Source organism: Peromyscus eremicus, chromosome 5, assembly GCF_949786415.1.
Source record: "Peromyscus eremicus chromosome 5, PerEre_H2_v1, whole genome shotgun sequence".
Lineage (NCBI taxonomy): Eukaryota > Metazoa > Chordata > Mammalia > Rodentia > Cricetidae > Peromyscus > Peromyscus eremicus.
Genome location: NC_081420.1, coordinates 11,498,829 through 11,505,218, shown reverse-complemented (window position 1 = coordinate 11,505,218; position 6,390 = coordinate 11,498,829).

Genomic DNA, 6,390 nt, shown 5'->3' with positions numbered 1-6,390 from the left:
CAGTTGTCATGTTAACAAGTTCTCTGCTCGGAGGTCAGCTGGAGCTGGTTTAATTCAGAGCCCCTCCCCAGTATGTAATAGGCAATTGATTACTTTCTCCAGACTCCCCAGAATGTAATAGGTGACTGATTACTTTGCCCAAGGTGACTTGAACAACCTTGGAAGGATTTTTAACTCCTCAAGGAGGTCTCCTATTCTTTGGCCTTCTGTTCTATGAGGTGCTATCTAGTACCTTGAATAAATAATTCCTGATGAGCACACCCTAGTCTGGCATAGTTTCCCAGTGCATAGCTAATGTAATGGTTTGAATGAGAATGCCCCTCCCCCGCCCCACCCATAGGCTCATAGGTTTGACTGCTAAGTCCCCAGTTAGTGGAACTGTTTGGGAAGAATTAAAAGGTGTGGCCTTGTTGGAAGAGGTGTGCCACTGGGGGTGGGCTTTGAGGTTTTACAACCCAGCCACAGGCCCAGTATTCCTCTCTGCCTGCTGCCTGTGATCAGTATACAAAGCTCTTAGCTACAGTTCCAGCACCATGCTTGTCTGCTTCCTACCATGATGATCATGGACTAAACCTCTGAAACTGTAAGCAAGCTCCCAGTTAAAAGCTTTCCTTTACAGAGTTGCTTTGGTCATGTCTTGGTCTCTTCACAGCAGTAGAATAGTAACTAAGACAGCTGACTTCAGTAGTGATGGAAGAACACCCAAGCAGGCCTGTGATTTCCTACACACCTATAGATAACAGAGAAGACTCCTGTACCTTCTGAAGTCCAAACTACCTTACTTACAAAGTACAGTTAGTACAGGAGTCGGAGGAATCAAAGCTCCAAAACTCCAGAGAAGCTCTGCTAGGAGATAGGGGGTAGAAGAACTGGAGATGCACTCCTCTTTGAAATCCCCAAACATCGAAGCACCTAAAACTGAGATGCTAAAATATGCCTTTAAAACTCATAAAGCCTATAGGGGTCTGGAGCTGTAGCTCAGGCAATAGAGTGCTGACCTAGTATGCATGACATCCTGAGTTTGAGCCCCAGCACCATGTAAACCAGGCATGGATGAACATGCCTACAATCTCAGTATGTCGAGGTGTAGGCTGGAGGAGTAGCAGTTCAAACTCAGCTTAGTGATCTCAGAATGAGTGCCGAGGCTTGCCTCTAACTCTCTTCCTCTGCATCCCAAAAGGCAGGCACCTTCCAGCCCCCAGGACTCCTAAGAGCACTGTGGACATGGGGTGTATGTGTGTCTTTCAAAGCTCAACTTGCCTGACACCAATAAGGGACGAACTTTACATTGGGAATAGAACCATGTCCAGTGCATATTTCAGAGGACTGCAGTCACTTATCTTATGAAAGGTATTACTATGGCCTCGGTTCGTACTCAGAAAGGTGGCTGATTTCCATCAAATCGTTGGCGCTGTCTGGGAAAGATGTGAGTCACACTAGGATGGATTGACAGGAGAGGAGCCTGGTCTGTAAGTTCCATACAAGGCAGTTGTTGGAAGGTGAAGTTTCTCTGAGTCAGACTGTCACCATCTTCATGGGAAAGCCACTATCCGTGTTGGGCGAAGACTTTACAGTGTGGCTGCTTTAGGGCCACACATGCCCCTGTCAGTGACCCCTCACCCACGCTCTGTAAGTAAGCCCAACAAACTCTTTGGTTCCTTCACAATAAGCTAGCTGCCCATTATTACTAGCAAATAAGAGAGCATACTAGTAACTTTTCATTTGTATTTGATTTTTAAATTATTATTATCATTGCACATGTGAATGATGTATGTGTGGACACTGAGCACATGTGTGTAGGTCAGAGGACAAATTTGTGAAGCTGTTCACCCCCCCACACACACACACACATACACTTTTCTGTGCATTCAGAAGTTCAAACTCAGGTGAGAACCTTTACTGGTAGAGCCATCTCGCTGGTCTTGCTTTACCTCGTGACAGGGTTTCATGTAGTCCAGGCTAGCCCAAATTGGCCTTGTAGCCAAAAATGACCTTGAACTTCTGATCTTCCTGACTCCATCTCCCATATGCTGACACCCCAGGAATGAGCCACCACACTCAGATTCAATCATTCCTGGTACTGTTAATTCTTCATGGGGAAGGGCTCAGCCTCATAGCTTGAGGGATGTAGCCAGACAGTGGTAGGGAAGGACTGCTTCCCACCGTGGTCCCATATATAGGATCAGCAGAAAGCTGGAGCCAATGAGGCCACAGATAACATAGACGGAACACAGAAAACACAGAAGGACAGACGGCCATATTCTAGCTAGTTGTTTGCTTTTGGGTTGTTTGTTTTGTACAGTGCGTGTGTGTGTGTGTGTGTATGTGTGTGTGTGTGTGAGAGAGAGAGAGAGAGAGAGAGAGAGAGAGAGAGAGCGAGAGCGCGCGCGCTCATGTGTGGAGGACAGGACAGCTTTTGGAAGCCTGTTTCCTCCTTCCATCACATGAGTTCTGTGGTTTGAACTCAGGTAGTCAGGCTTGGCAGCAAACACTCCTACCCACAAATCCATCTCACCAGCCCTACTTCAGATTTTTACTGAAAATTCTCTTTCTGAGCTTTCAATATTGTTCTGAAAACATCAAATAAACGTTTTCATTTATTTTTCATGTTTACTACTTAAATAAATCAAGCAGTTCAAGTTGCAGGCTATCTCACTCCATCCATCCCTGGATAAGAAATACCCTGTTGTCCAGCTTGTCCACACTATATTTACTACCTGCCTGCCAGTTACTTAGCTGTTTTAGCCATCAGACCGAAAGTTACTATACAGGGTGTTCCTATTTAAGAAACCACTGTTTTACTAATAACTGCCCCAATCACCTGAGCAGTGATGCCTCCAATTCCATGCGACTGTCACTGCCTCCTCCTCTTCTTCTTCTTGAAACAGGGTTTCTCTGTGAAACAGTCCTGGCTGTCCTCAAACTCAGAGATCTGCTTGCCTCTGCCTCTCAAGTGCTGGGATTAAAGGTGTGTGCCACCACACCTGACTCCATGCTTCTTTTAAACGTAAGGGTTAAAAGCATTCTTTTAATAAAGAGGAAACAATTGAAATGTTGTGGTTACTAAGACTTATGGTAAGAACAACTCATCCATCTGTAAAATTGTGAGGAAGAAGAGATGTGTATTCATTGTGTTGTATTTCAAACTGCAGACATTCCAGAGATTTCAGGTGTGGTACTATCCCAGCTTTGTGGAAGGGTGGGCACCGCTGGGCTCCCCCAAACACAAGCACTTGCTCCATGGGAGGACAACTCCTTTCTGACTGGGCAGGGTATTTCTTTGAAGAAGCTTCCAGATCTGATGTCCTGGGCTTCCCAGCCCCTTGTCACTTCCTTCTCCAATCATGGCTCAGAAGGGGGATTGCAGAGACAGGCTGAGGCCTCTCAACTCTATGTTCAACAGAACTGCATTTATATCCATCTTAAGTTCCCATGAAAACACAATAATATGATCTGCCATTGCTCTTTGTCAAGCTTCATTATAAAGGCGTTACCACATGGTTAGGCAGGAGCTCCATTTGGTGGGAAGGATTTGGATGTGAGCTAAAATCCCCGAAGGCTTCAGGTGTTGAATGTATTCCCATCATGAGAAGCTAAAAGACAATCCCTTTGTGGTATTGACAGCACAGGTCTTGAGAGGTGTGATGAGGGTCAGAAAAAGTCATCAGGTAGAGCCTTGTGATTGAATACAAGTGGCTTTATAAGAGGGAGGAAGACCAGAGCAAGCATGTGTATACCCGCCCCCCCCACACACATACACTCAAACTTATGCTTATGCACTCACACACATTCACACACTCTCACACACACACTTACACTCACACGGTGCACAAAGGCATACTCCCTCACTTTCCTCATCTGACACCACGTACCTCTGTGGGACTCAACTATCAAGGACATCAGCTGGCTGGGCTGGGGAGACAGCTCTGTGGTTAAGAGATTTGCTGTTCTTATAAAAAAAATCCAAGTTCAGCTCCCAGCACCATATCAGAAGGCTCACATCCATTGGTAACTCCAAAACAAGGGAATGGCCTCCTTGCATACTGCAGGTATGTGCGCGCGCGCACACACACACACACACACACACACACACACTTAATAAAAATAAATCTTTAAAAAAAGGAAATAGCCTGATGGATGACCTTGGAGAGGACTTATGGGCCACCTGGGATGAGAGAACTTGACAAAATTGATAAGCACAGTAACTCCAGCCATTTCTGTCATTTTCTTCTGCTTAGCTACAGTTTGACGCTTGTGTTTGTTCTTTTTTCTTCTTTGGTACTGTGAGGAAGCTCAGGGCCTACTGTATGGCTAAGCAAGCACTCTCTCACCTAGATACTTCCTCAGCTGGATTGTTGTTTTTTACCAGCTAGTATACCCTACTTCGCTTCCTTGTGGAACAGTCTGGCCTGAGGTCAATTTACTGTCAAACTCAATGAACAGGAAGAACAGCACTTTGCTCACTTCTGCCCTGTTGCACGCTGCCAAGAGTAAGTGTTAAAATGAGTTTTCTGTGTGTTTCCCAATGTTTAGTCCCCACTTTGCATGTTTGTGGCAAGCGAAGTGATCAAGAACAAAGATCATTATCTTGATTCAATAAAAACATACTAATTTATAGTCTCAAAAGACTCACTGTTTTCACCTGAATTATACAAATAATGGTCTTAATTTTGTTCTATAGTGGGGGAGAGGAGATCTTAGATGCCACATGAGACACATAAACACAAAAGCAGCTACAAATCAAAGAAACCAAATATAATTTGTGATATTTATTCCTCTTTGTAGATGACTAAGAATATCATCATCACTATCCCCCAACCTTCATAAACCAGGCATGGCCTGTGTGCTAATGTTGAGGCATCTGGAGAATGCTGACATTCTTCCATGGGCAGATACATTTTAAGGACCTTTTCAGTTGTTCCTTGGTATCCATGGAGACAGTTCCAAGACACATGAGGAAATTCAAATCCATAGATGCTCACATCCTTGTATAAACAGCACAAGATTTGCATAGCACTTTCATATGTCATCAGTCGTTTCTAGACTTCCTAATAGCAGTTAGCGCAATGGCTATGCCGTAGAAATTGAATGGTGTATTGTTTAAGGAATGCATCAGGTTTTTTGTCTCACTGTAAGACCAAATACGATCAAAACAACTCCAGGATGGAGGGGTTCACTCTGGCTCACAGTCTGAGGGTACAGTCCGTCATGGTGGGGAAGGTATGTGCTGTAGCACATGGTCCTTCAAGCAAAATAGCTGCCATCTTTATTACTTCAGCTGTGCCCGCTGGCAAGAGTCCATCACAGTCTGGTTTGTTGACTGTTGACATGCCGTCACAGAAGGAGAGGGTAGGGAAGGTCACTGGACCTTCTCCTGAGACTCTAGCCGCTTCCCGCAGCTGTGCGTATGCACTTCTGCCCTAACTGTCTATAGCCACCAGTCTCAGACAGTCTGACGGACATAACATAGGCTGGAGGACGTTGAGATGGGGCACCGTCTACGTGCTGTGGGTGAAGACTTCCCACCGTAGCTGCACCGGGGCTTCTCAAGCTCTGTCAGTGAGCTCCTCCCACCCATGCTCCGTAAGAGAGCCCAATCAACTCGGCGGTCCCAGCGGGAACTTTGGTTTGTCTTTGGGACCTTAAAGACAGAGCTGACATGGTTTATGACCCCCCAGGAGAGGAATTCTCCCAACAATATGGCAGCAGGAACACGAGATAGCTGTATGGTATCTACAGTCAGAAAGCAAACACACACACACACACACACACACACACACACACACACACACAGAGACAGAGAGACAGAGAGAGACAGAGACAGAGAGAAAGAGATGGAGAGACAGAGACAGAGAGACAGACAGAGATAGAGAGACAGAGAGGCTGTTCTCAACTCGTTTTCTCCTATTCATTCCAGCCCAAGGCCCTGGGTTCGATCCTCAGCTCAAAAAAAAAAAAAAAAAAAAGATAGGGTTTCACCTATTGGCTAGATTGACTGGCCAGGATGCTCCAAAGATCCACCTGGCTCTGTTCTTGAAATGTGACTTACAATTATGTTGCCCATATTCAGTGTGCATCTTCCCACCTCAATTAACTCAACCTACAAACGTCCTCACAAATGTGCCCAGAGATTCATATGATTCTAGATCCTGTCAAGTTGACAGTCAACATTAACCATCACGAGGAAAAATGACAAGAAGTCTACATGCTAAGAGCAGATGCATCTTATTTCCAAAATCATTCTAACCTGTGGCTGGTTGCATCTTCAGCTATAGACTGCTCTTACATGGAGAACCAACTCGACCGTCAGACCATAAGGCGGCTTGGTGTTCAGTCTTTCGGAGGAGAGGATAAGTGATTGTCTACTTGATGTTAGCATTATTCCCGTTA